The sequence below is a fragment of the Lytechinus variegatus genome, chromosome 14, assembly GCF_018143015.1.
Source record: "Lytechinus variegatus isolate NC3 chromosome 14, Lvar_3.0, whole genome shotgun sequence".
Classification (NCBI taxonomy): domain Eukaryota; kingdom Metazoa; phylum Echinodermata; class Echinoidea; order Temnopleuroida; family Toxopneustidae; genus Lytechinus; species Lytechinus variegatus.
Genome location: NC_054753.1, coordinates 970,862 through 984,087, shown reverse-complemented (window position 1 = coordinate 984,087; position 13,226 = coordinate 970,862). Strand labels below are relative to the sequence as shown.

General features: G+C 36.9%; 1 long non-coding RNA gene across 1 annotated transcript in view; it reads left to right on the top strand.

The window, feature by feature from the left end:
- The window catches only part of LOC121427808, a 41,992-nt gene extending 36,415 nt beyond the window's left edge, over positions 1-5,577 (top strand). The window contains exon 3 of the long non-coding RNA XR_005971717.1: positions 4,304-5,577. This is a non-coding gene — a long non-coding RNA (uncharacterized LOC121427808). The remainder of the gene's footprint in view (positions 1-4,303) is intronic.
- The last annotated feature ends 7,649 nt before the right edge of the window (positions 5,578-13,226 follow it).

Sequence of the window (13,226 nt, the reverse complement as noted above, 5' to 3'; positions counted from 1 at the left end):
TTGCATGGGTTGTGACTCGTCAGGGGGGGGGGGTCTGCCACCCTGCCCCCCCCCCCGTAGGTACGCTAGTGGTCAATGGCCAATATTTTATTTCCCATCCCGATCTCCACCACCCCACACTGAATACCCCCCAGAATACGACGAATCAAGCAATATACCGCCTGAGGAAAACTCCTCATTTTTACCTTGATTCGTTTATCAACAGATAGTTGAATTTTCGTTCAATGAAAATGTCTTGGTTGACCAATGATATATCAACGTAATTTGATTATTCATTGAACGAGAAAAAAGAGGCCTTTCCTTCGAGCGACTATTCTAGTCGAAAACAACAGCCGCAATACAGAGAAAGGGCGTCATTTCCGACGCTCTTGGATGGATCGTGAAATTCAAAATGTAAAATTGTTGATGCGATAATCAAATAGAGAAGAGAGTGAGAAGAGTTTGGATGATGGAAAGTGAAAACTAGAAAGGAGAGGTATAAGGGTAAGCGCAGCGGGAGGGGGGGGGGCAGACGACATATTCATTTTTTTCTCTCTCGATTGAATTACAGCAGTAATGAAGAGTTTGACGAACTATTTCTCTATCTTTGATGATCATCTTTCTATCATCCTCTTTTCTTCCTCTTTTTTTATCATCCTATATTACATTGCAGAAAGTCCTTTAAAGATGATGTCACATAAAAACATAATTCCTTTGAATTTAACTTCATCAACCCCCCCCCCCTTGTATTGCCCATATAAATTTACATTTCATACTCACGTAATGTATAACAATTTGAGATAATAAGGTCAAGTAAGGTAACACGGCATACATGTTACATGTACATACAACGGGCATCACGGACAGATAACAGATGTACAGACGGATAGACAGACCCTGTAAGAATTGGAAGTACAGAGATAGAGAGAGACCGACAAAAAGGGGAGGGGAAGCAAACGGGTGGGGCTATGGACTTTCATTCCATACAATTTTTCTTTCTATTTCTTTCATTCGGGACTCGAATCATTGTCGTTCAATAGATGCACCCTTTGAATTTGCAATCGCACGAGCAGCGCTCTACGAAACAAGAGTTTTGTTGCTACTCTGCAAACAATTCCACATTCGGTTGAAGTAATTTTCGCATCATTTCGCTAGACTAGTATTTCTCCTTGCGTGTTTTCGCCTGTTGAATCATAAATTATAATTTTTACAATAATTTGATCAAGAATGTTCAATGTTGAGCAATATGGATATCACAAGTTTATAAACTATTTCTGCACGCGTCTTTTTCATTGTCAGTGGGGCTTGATGCAACATTTTTTTGCAACATTTTTTTTAATAATGAAGTTTGCTATTAACTGAATTTAGGCCAAAGTAAGATATCGTGGATTCCTCATCATGATAAACAGGTGTAACAGACAAAGAAACATTTGAGGGAATTACGACATTTTTAAAAAAGTAGCAAGGCACACTGTAAAAACTGCGGTGTTAAAACTGACACCAATTGGTGTTAATAGAGGACCACACCCTGAGGTGTTAAAATTACACCCTAGAGATTAAACATAACACCAAAGAGTGTAAATGTAACAACAAAAGGTGTTTCAATAACACCTATAGGTGTAAAACTAACACCACCAATTTAACAACGGTGTATGAAATAAGTGGTGTGGTCGTCTATGTACACCGATTAACACCACAGTTTTTGCTGTGCACGATTACTGATACAGATGCATTCTGAGCCTGTTTTCAATCCAAACATTCCATTACCAGAGACACGGACTGCAGATACACATTTGCAAGCCTATTAATGTATTTTTTTCATACCAGCAGTGATAAAAATACGTTGTAAAATCCATTCAGGGTGTCAAGTTTCGAGACGAAACCGGATTCGACTTGAATGATGGCTTTATAAATTATTCTATTATTTTCGTGTTTAGCTCAGCTCCACGATTTGTCATTTAGTGTTAGGAGAAGATGGATGTGTGAGGACATCCTCCATGCGAGTCCTGGGGTTGGTCTGGGGGCAGCGAGGGGGTGGACAGGGGAGGAGATTTAAAGGCAGAATCCGGCAAAGATATTCTTGCTGATAAACAAGTAAAAATACAAACGATCCCGGGGCTTTCTAATTGTAACAAAATTCATGAACGATTTGTTTTTTTATAATTAAGTTATTAAAGGCGTTTCTAATCATATTTTCGCGGACTAGTCTGATGAAAGGTTAGAAATGATTAGTATTAACAGGTGAGGATAAACTCTACAGATAAGACCTTGAACAAACATCATGATCAGACGATGACGGAATGTTCTGAATGTTATATGAGCTGTCCATGAGATGTGGCCTCGAAAGAACATGTTTGAATTATATTAAAAGTTTAGTCGCCCTTGAGGTTAGTCAAATTACTATAGAAAACCTACCCCAATCTGGTGATAATAAATTGGATAAAAACGAAGCAACAGCCGTCCTTGGCCAACAAATTTGCCGTTTAGTTCTTAACAAATGCTCGCCACCTGCGCGCGAGACATAAAATAGACTATGTTTAGGTATCGGTAGAACATGATATACATTACGACATGTGTTTTGAAGAACATTAATCTGTTAAATGACAAAATGTCCCCTCTATTATGACCGAGTATATATATACAGTGCGTATCAAAAAAAAGTTTACACTTTGAAAAAGCCCTGGGAATTCAAAAATATACAACATGTGGGTATTTTTTCACATATAATCTTAGGTTTGAGTCTCATCTATCTAATGTAAGTAAAAGTTTTGTCAGAATGTTACACTTGAGTGAGCATTGTCCATTTTTGTAAAGCTCGCAGAAATTTGTTTGCACAGAAATGCTTGTTTTCACGCTTTGTAAAGGGGAAAGGGCGAAATCAAACTTACCCTGCGAAACATTTCTCATCCATTTCCCTTGCACTTTTAGTCAATTGAAATTAAATTCAACACTTAGTAAGCACAACCTTTACCCTCTTTGTGCCAGCTGGATCTGAGAACATAACTGAATCTAAACAAAAGTTTATATCAGACATCTCCAGCATTTTTTCACTAAGTTTGTATCATTTAAAGTGGGTTTACATTTCATTTTTCATTTAATACTTGTTTCTCCACACTTTTCCCAAGCTTGAAAATGATTATTAAAATGAAAATGAAGCCTAAGCCACTTCATGTAAATCACAGCTCAGTGTAAAGCAAATATCGTCACGATGGCCTTGGTGTGTGGGGGAGTGGGGTGGGGCGCAATGCACTCTTCGAAGTGTTTTTGGCATGGAAACAAGTTGAAAAAAGTTAGATATATCATCAAATCAATTTTACTAGCTAAATTCCTCGTGTTCTTCATGATTAAGGTATACTTTTGTTCGCATAACTTTTTCAGAGTTCTGCGCAAATAATTTTTCATTAACTTTTCAAAAGTAAGTGGTGCTCACTCAAGCGAAAATATTTTTCGACAGTTATATCGTCATTCGCTTCAGTGGATCTGTACCAATGTTAAGATGTGGTAAAACCTTCAGGATATTACAAATATATAATTTTACAGGATTTTTTCTAAGTGTAAACTTTTTTTGATACGCACTGTATATATATATATATATATATATTGTGTGGGGTTTTTTTGTTGGGGGGGGGGCATTTACGTCATACTTCTTTTTTTGTTGGGGGTAGCTCTTCGTGAAATTTTTGGATTACTTCTGTTAGAGCCACTTTACATTTCGCTTTATCTCTTTCTATCCACAATGTTTATTTTCACACTTATCCTCCAAAAGTGTTCACATAATTGTTCACTTTCAGCATAGAAACATGACATGGTAAATGTGATCTCCTCGATCGCTTTACTCGCTCTCTCCCTTTCTTGCCCGTTTTCCTGCACACCATATGTTAACTAATTTGTGCTTCCCCAGCCCGGTTTCTCTGCTCATGCAGGGCAATCTTATCTTTCAACGTTAACATGGGTGAAATTATGACGATGAGTCTCTTAAAATACCAATCTGTTCGAGTACTTGATGTTTATTAAATGTTTATGTTTACTTGATGACTATTGTTTTAATGATGATTATTTGACGTTTTGTTATGGCCATGATCATTTGTTTCATCCATGTACCATATTGATAACGGTAGACGCTTAATGATGTAACTCGTACATAAACGACACAAAAATAATCACTAAACCATGCGGTTATGCATTAGACATAAAGAAAATGACTCTTGAAAACTCGAGTATCCTATTTCTTTTGTATTTTTATTTGCTTTCTATTTGAAAAAAAATCATCACACTATACTATTGAGGTATTTATATTTGTCACAATATTACCTACCCTTGTTAGGCGCTGGATGTGGTCCTTAATCATCCCGTCTAAGCAAGGATACCGATTCCGACGCCAACAGATTTCGAAGAAGGTACCCATTCATCTCCCCTGGGTCGAGTGCATCTTTATCTCTTGCTGAGGGAAATAAGCGTCGTGGCTGGGACTTGAACCGACGATCCTCTGTTTGCTGGTTCAGATTTCGAACCACTGAACCATGACACTTTCATAAAGTAACGATCTATAAATTAACACATAAGGTACACTTGCGTTCATAAAAAAATCACGAGATGATTGTTGGCTCTTGGCCAGTATCACTTCCTTTTATATAATCATTAATAATGCACTGTTGTAACATTTAGTGAGAAGCAGGTGAAATGTATATACATAGACTTTCAGGAAGCACCTTGAACACATTGATGAAATAGGTTTAATCAGAAAAACACAAATGGAACAATGTGAAACTCTTTCCTTCAATATCACTTCCTTCACTTTCAGAAAAACTTTATTATAAAAAGGGACGATTATAGCCAGCCCTCGAGTTTGTAGCTCAGACCTACCCCCTCATAAAGTTAAACCTTCAACATTTGGAATCTCCGGCGTCCATATTATCCTATAATTTACCATTTTAAGTCGATATATCTTAATCACCGTTGAATTAATCAACTCTGCCCAAATATCAACATGCTTAAATCAATCAGTTGAATGTTTGAAGTTCAAAGGCCAACTCTAAAACCGATTTATTTTGGGTTGTTTTATTGAGATACTAGATAGTTGGTTTGTACCCCGTGACAGAAGCACGGTTGGGATGATGTATAGGGCTTGTGGAAGGTAAAGGCCAAGCTAACATTTCCCAATCGTGCACCGAATCTTGAGTGAATTAAATCAATTTGGTAATTCAGTCAGCTGCTTATTTCCGAGGAAACAATATTTTATCCGTCTCTAAATTGTCTGAACTATTTCGGGAATTCTGTGCCATGACGAGATCTGAGCGCATTTGCATACCTAAAATTAGAAGATTGTTCTCTCGCAACTTTTATTTAGACGAAGGGGCTCATGCAATTGTAATTTCAATCTAATCAGCTCATTTTCGATGCCCATTTACGTGATTTACTGATTTTTTTAGTTCAGGTTCTCTTTGTCTGTAATATTGCAATACAAAAAGGGTCCAATTTCTCTCTGAAATTAAGAGGGGTAAACATCCATGCCGTTAATGAATACGTGTATTATCAAAATGTTGAAGCCACAAAACAACCGACGTTTTGCGTACTTTTGAAATTATTCGTGATTGTATTTCATCTGCAGGACTATTGTTTTCAAATATCAAACTCATCCCGCCTGGTTTACTTAATAAAGAATTATGTTTGGACCAATTTGGTTCTGTCAATCATAATCTTTGTTCGTTGTGTTCTGACATGATATTAATATTTAAACTCCTCCCTTCCATCCCTGTCGTTCAAAGATCGGTGATGTAAAAATAGGGGGATGGATGGGTGCAAATGATATTTGCACCCATTTTCGTATCCTAATTACTCGTGTTGCTTTGTTATGTTTGTACCTTGCTGGGTATTAAATGTGTTCATATAGTTCGCATGCATATTAACTCCTAACATTTTCAGTATTTTAATAAAGTATTTCGTCATGTAAAAGCATATTCAATTGTTTTTATAAACCCCTTCCCCATTCTTAAATGGGAAATAAACTTATTGTGGAATCCTATAAACACAATATTCATGTTGTTTTGACGTGTAGATTTCATGCTGATCTAATAGTGACCGTCCTGGAATATCATTTTCATTTAGATTATGTTTTTTTTTGTTCAAAGAGCATTCAAACATAATTGGAAGGTTGATTTTTAAGAAAAAAATATTTTAAATCTACAAAGAAGGTAGTCTTCCCGCGAGGAGGCAAAGTATTGTTTTTATTCCACCAATAACAATTGTCTAAACACTGATCATGCTGATCAGTGTTTAGACAATTTTTGTTTAACACCACCCTTTAAACTGACTGCTGAGTTATTTTATAGACGCAATGTTCACACATATCTATATTTCAGTTATTCATGTTTTCTTAATACATGTTTTCCTTTTTGAATGGAATGATAAATACATTTGTCTTTAAAGACTTTGTTTTTCGGACTTTCGATGAATCGATACACATTCACAAAACTTTTTCTCAGTTATTGAAAATAATTCATCTTAATGCCACCAATAGCATAAAGGGAAGCAATAAACCCCTTTAGAAACCATTGCCTTTAATATGTTCTCAAGGGGTGATGCATTAACATACCTTATTTTATTCTAGGAATAAAGGTCCATCGGAAAATCGGCTTTTCGAGCAGGTCCGCGCTGCAGCTTGAAACGCAAAGCCGTCCTACTTTTAGGTACCATCGCTAGTTTATCATCGTTTTCATTTTATGGAATATACTCGTATACAGACATATCTTCCTCTGTATACCCAGCCATTACTTGCTCTTCCTAACAATTTGCACGGTAATATGATAGAAGCATATCTCTTTAGAATTCGGAAAACAGATTAATTACGATCAACCATACGACTTGCAGATGACGTAAAGAGTGAAAGTAAATTTTCGAAATATCCCGGTAAAATTATCAATTTTTAGATATCTTCGTTCTCCATCGTTTACCAAGGAGATATGGTCGCATTACTTGTCTTAAAGACTTAATCGAGTTGGTTCTATGAGAGGCATACAGCATGAACAGGGGATGCAGGTGGCTTGATTTTGTTAACCAGGAAAATATATTTACCGATCGTGCCCATGTTATGACGGTATTTCGTAAAGGTATGATGCCTGAAGGTCTTTATAGAATCAGAAAAGTGGACATTAATTTAACTATAGATATACAAAGTTTGAAAACATATGGATGCATGACTGTATAAGAAAACTTTCCTTAGGGGAGAGGGGCAAGAATACGTAAACGTTCACAAAGATATGTAAGCGAGGGAGCGAAGCGAATGAGCTATAAGCACGAAGAAATTTTTTTTGCATTGTAGTTTAAAAATCTGACGCAACCTTTACGTGGATTTTGGGGACAATCTGTAATTATCTAGGTCTTCAAAGGTTTTTAACTGATGTTTGGGTATAGGGCCCGAACAACTTCCTCCTTTAGTTTAGAAGGAAAAGAAGATGGGCATGGATTACGTATTTTGATCATTGAACATTTCTTTCAACCTATCTGTCCGAGTGCTCGATTGCTCTAACCAAAGACGACAATAAACAACATGTTTTCCAACAGATGTGGGTATTTTTTTCCTAGATTCTAATATTCATCGTAGCCGCATTTGACCTCCAAATTCACGTTATGGTCGTGTTAACAAAGAGAAGATGAAACTCCACTGTTGTGTGCAGACAAGCACACATTTCATTTTATTGTCACATTTTCATTTTCGCGCCGAAAAGCGGAAACTGCCTGGCGACAACTTTATGAACATTTTGCCCTTCGCGTACGTCATTCGGTTATATTTTCCGTAAGTTTTAAGGAGAATAAAAAGGGGAGCAAAGTATCATATGGCCAGGAGGTAGGATAGACCTAGAAACCTAGAGTCACAGTTTGAATACACAAGGGTGAGATGTTGTTAAGGTGTATAAAGAGGAAAAGAACGAAAAGAATGCTGAGAAAGAGAACGGATGGAACCGAAGAATAGAAGGGCACGGGAAACAGAAACAAAAACGAGAACAAGAATAGGGGGTGAGGGAGCGAGAACAGTTCAGCGAATTTCGATAATTTGTTTTCCAACAGCAAATGGTATCAACCCTTGGCAGGTTTGTTCACATTCCGATATATACAGTGGTGTTAAAAATGTAGTGAACCTCACCTGAAGGAAATGAACATATTTTGAGTGTTATTTTGAAGTCAGGTGATAAAATCTTACATTAAAAAAGTTTGTTTCTCTGCGCTCGTGGGATATTGTTGAGTTGTTGTCTCGATTCAACACTCGGCATGAAGGAGTGTATTTCTGGTAGGATTCATTAACTATTTAGTATTACTGACAAATGTACTTCACAAATAAGAAGGTGAATCCAACAATGCAGTAAGACCACTCTGGATTCAAGCGTGACAGAAACATAACCAACTGTTTCCCTTTTTTAATAAAATACGAAACCATGGCTTATACCCAATTGGTCTAAAATCATATGGTCGGTCTATAGACTTCGGAGCAGGGGCGGATCCATGATTTGCCAAAGGGGGGGGGGACATTTATCTTCCAGGGCGATTTATGTCATGAAAAATTTGGCAAGAAAGAAAAAAAGGATCCTTACTCTCACTTAATGATGATTTATGTCAGGACAAAAATTCAAGCAAAAAAGTTTCTTAGTCTCATACTCGGTTAGTATAATATCCACTTCTACGTCTACGTTATATTTCCAATGTTGCCAAATGGAAATTTGGTTCATAAACTGGTCTAACCATAAGGACTAAGTGGCGTTAGACCGTGTGGATGATAGACGAAATGGGCATAGCCCTAGTGGATATTAGACAAGATGGTAAAAGGGCTAAATTGCAGTTGGACGAAATGATTAGTAGACGAACTGGTTACACTGACTAGGATTAGATCATGTTGGGTGAAATAATATATACACCAACTGGTTAAAGATCAGTTAAAGGGATGGTCCGGGCTGAAAACACTAATAAATAGAGTAGAATTCACTGAGCAAATGCAGAAAATTTCATCGATATCGTATAACAAATAACACAGTTATTGAATTTCAAAAGTTAGCAATATTTTGTGAAAACAGTCGTCATAAATATTCATTAGGTTGGCTGATGATGTCACATCCCTACTTGTTCTTATGTATTTCATTATATAAAATAAGGTTTATTCAATTTTTTCCTCTCCAAGAACTAGAGAAATTGGATTGACAACTGATTTAGTGTATTAGATATTTATTGCTGCAACTTATTTCATTATAAGGTAGACATAATATTATTCATAGAAATATGAAATAATGAAAAAATATGATTTTATGTAATAACATTAGAAAATATTAAGAATATATTTCCAGCCCGGACCATCCCTTTGATATTTCACTGAGCCCACTACCTATGCCATTATTGTTCATCTTCTTGGAGACGCGTCATTCACGGGAGAAACAAACAACTTTCATTCAATATCGTGTTGATGATGTTGATAGCTTCTGAGTGGCCATGAGAAAAACAACGAGGCTTAAGGTTTTCAGGAGCGCATGCTTTCGTGTCAAAGAGGGTCTCTTAACCTCTGGTTTGCCATTAGATTTATACTTATGACCTGTTTGATGGCATTTTTTCGAGTCCTTTGTTCTTCTTCACGGGACTGTCACAGTCGCCAAAACCTTTTCATCCTGATCAAAGTTTTGTAGTTCAATAATTCATGTTTCTCCGCTTTATATCAAATAATTTGTGCGATGTTATTCCTCCTTCATTAGAATTGACATTAGAACTGACGTCTTTTACATAAAAAATATAGATTTTATATCAAACTATTTTCAAAGTGATTGTAGCCAATCTTTTTAGAAACTTTGTGAACTTAAAAAACACAGCTTTTGAGCTTGCATTGCAATTGAACATCCTAGTAATGTATCTTGAATATTAGCCTATTTCATGTTCTAAAAACATTGAAAACATAGCAATGCAGATTATGCAGCGGAATCCCTTACACATCCAATCTGTGCTTGCTTTCACAATCTTACTCACATTTCATCGTCTTTGCCTTACTTCTCCTACCCACATGCTCAGCTCGGTACTGCATAGACCCAAAGAGACTGCTATTTTCAATATCACTGCTTCGCTCTTCTCCCACTAACTACGGGGTTCGGATCAATTTAATCAATATATCTCCGGAATAAACGGAACCGTTTACCTTGCCATTCGAGGTATCAGAAATGGCAAGGAAAGTGGTCAACAATTTAGATACAAGTGCGATTTTGATGAGAACGAAGTATCGGGAAGGAATTACGTTATTGGGCATGGACGTGCAGTACACTCTCCGTATCCTAACCCTAATAAAGTCGTTTTGTGAAAGGGCTGGAAATGAGATAAAAGGATGTCCAAAAAGAGACGCAAGTTTGTATCCTGTAAAGGTATCTCTTTGAGTTTTAGAGGACGCTGTTCGGTTTTGAGCACGTCATCGCTTCAAGAAGACCGATCGGTGTTTAAAAAATGAAGGCCTGCATGAAAAGCAGAGGTAAAATAGCAGTTACATGCATACTACTCACTATGCTTTGTTGCGATGTCTTAAAACTCTGTTACGAAATAATGCTTTGGTCCCAACGGCTAAACCAACTTCGTAATTCCGAAATACGTAAATTGCCTATACCTCGATGTTCGTTAATCAGAAAACGTAAAAGAGTTCGTTAATCCGAACATTTGTGGCGTTATTCCGAAGGTTCGATACTGCGAAAACGAAATAATGTTCGTTAATCATTTCGTTTTCGGACTAACGAACCTTCGGAATTACGAACCTCATTTCGTTTTCGGATTAACGAACCTTCGGAATTACGAACCTCATTTCGTTTTCGGATTAATGAACCCTTCGGAATTATGAACCTTATTCGTTATCGGACTAACGAACATTGGGAATTATGAACCTTCGGAAATACAAACCTTCGGAATAACGAACCTGCGGAATATCTGAACCTTCGGAATAACGAAGCTTCGGAACTACGAATGTATGCGCCCCTGACTGACCAAATCTACTGCGTTATTAACAATGACAGTCCGTCATTCGGTTTGGAGTTAGGATGTAGGGTGTGGCTGTAGCTGCATGATCTTTCGACTCTTCACTCAAACGACGTCGGACGATGTCGAACAAAATCTTGCTGAATTGTAGGGAAGACTGGGTCGGCTGTATTTGTTTCTGTTTGAGCTCGTTGTAAATTTTATTTCAAATATACAGAATGGAGAAAATTATATTGTGGTGCCTTGTCCGTATTGAGGTCATCAGATCGAAATCTGTTCATTATTTAGTAGTTTAGAAAAGGGGAAGCTCACAATCACCTACATGTGCCCTGGAGTAAAATGGCAATTGTGATCTAATTATAAACTGGCTTATTGTGTTTTGTTATACGTGTTCATCGTCGTGATCGTTATGGAACGATTGGACAAATCAGCTTTTATTTTTCTTTTATTTAAACATCACCGTTTCATTTTTATTCCAATGATGCTTTGTGTTTATTTATACTTTGAATCAGAAGAAGAAAACAAACTTATTTGATATTAAATGCACAATGATAGTAAGTTACGACAGACGGTAGAAGGGGGCGCATTTAACGCCTCCAAACTGGCATTAAACAAATTTCATTTTCCATCATATGTAAGAACATAAAATGAGCTATAATTTCAATTTCGTGTTGCACCCAGCAAAGTTTCATTGTGTTCGGAAGGTGTTCAGACTTCCGCAATGTGAATGTCTTTTGGGGGAAGCATAGACAGAGAGATAGAGATATTTATATGAAGATAATAATTGTTGTTTAGATAGAGATGTAATTATCTCCATGGTTTTAACTTGCGGTAAAAATTTCCCTCCAGCCTTGGTCAATGGTCGTTCACGCCTTCCTTCATTTTGTACTTCTTCATTTCTTTCTTTAAAAGGTACCAGCATTATCAAGTTATCGTTAAACCATGGTTGGTTTTGGCTCAAGATCATTTAGATCAAGTGGTCCTCTTTTAAGTTGCGGCTTGAAATTCGTCGGGCAAACTGAGATTTGGCTAAACCGCCGATAAAGAAGATCTCTCCCTATTTCGGATCACTTGGAAATCCGAGCGCATTTTTTTTACACGATTATTAACCACGACGGCGTTATGTTTAACGTACATGTGAGCTGGTCCTATCTGCATCTCTATCTCTCAATTTATCTTTCTCAATTAGCTTTCAGACGGCATTATTCTTGTTGTGTGTGCGTCGATATATGCACGGCGAGAGAGAGAGAAAAAAATCATCTGTCATGGTGGCCTCGAAAAATCGACAGGTAAAACCGAAAGAAACCCATCCACATGCGAGCTCGCAGTAAGAGCTTTTGGGGATAATGGGCTTAAAATCACTAACGATCGGAGTTCGAACCTATCTCGATACATCTTGATTAATGATACTTCTCTTGGACTTTGCTCCATTTGAAACCAAGGCAAGATTAGAATCACCTGCGTATTTAAGAACCGTATGATAATTATAGCAATACTATTTTCTTTTAAGGAACTGTCGAAAGTAGTACACTGTTAGAAAAGATATCCATAAATTTATCCTGAAAGTAAAAGAAGTTCCTGCAGCGGAGTCTCGAGAACACCTGTAATCTTACCAGATTGCGTAATCTTACATTATTATTATGTAATCTTACAGGAAATTGGTGTTTGGTGTATGGAACCTTACAAATTTCCTTTAATAAAACACTCTTTCCCCCTTTTTAAACAGACCTGTTCTGTTAAATTTCAACCCACGAGTGGTAAATAAATATATAAAAAATAATAATGAATAAAAGGTAGAAAGTTGATAAATCAGAACAGCAAGTTTCGACCTAGACTTAAAATTTCGCGTCAGCTCTGAAACTGCCGTTACCGTTAATCAGTGCAAATTTTAGATAAATTGAAATTAGCTGTTCATTGTCATTTAACGGTATTGTCAATACATTTACTTTGTTCTTGATTCGTTCTGCGTCGGAATGCGAACACTTCTCAGTGTTTGGGAGTACAGAGCTCTTCTGTGATTTAAAAATGACGTAATTAAATCGAATTGAACCAAAACTTAATCGATGAAAACCATTCTGCTTACTTTATGCAACCATTGGTTCGCTGTTGCGCATTACAAGCAAATTTAATATTGACTTAGAATTTACTAAAGATTATATTGTCATTAATGATTGACACAAGACCACGGGGGGGGGTCATTTCATAAAGCTGTTCGCAAGTTAAGAGTGACTTTTTAAGAACGACAGGTGATCCTTTCTTATGGTAAA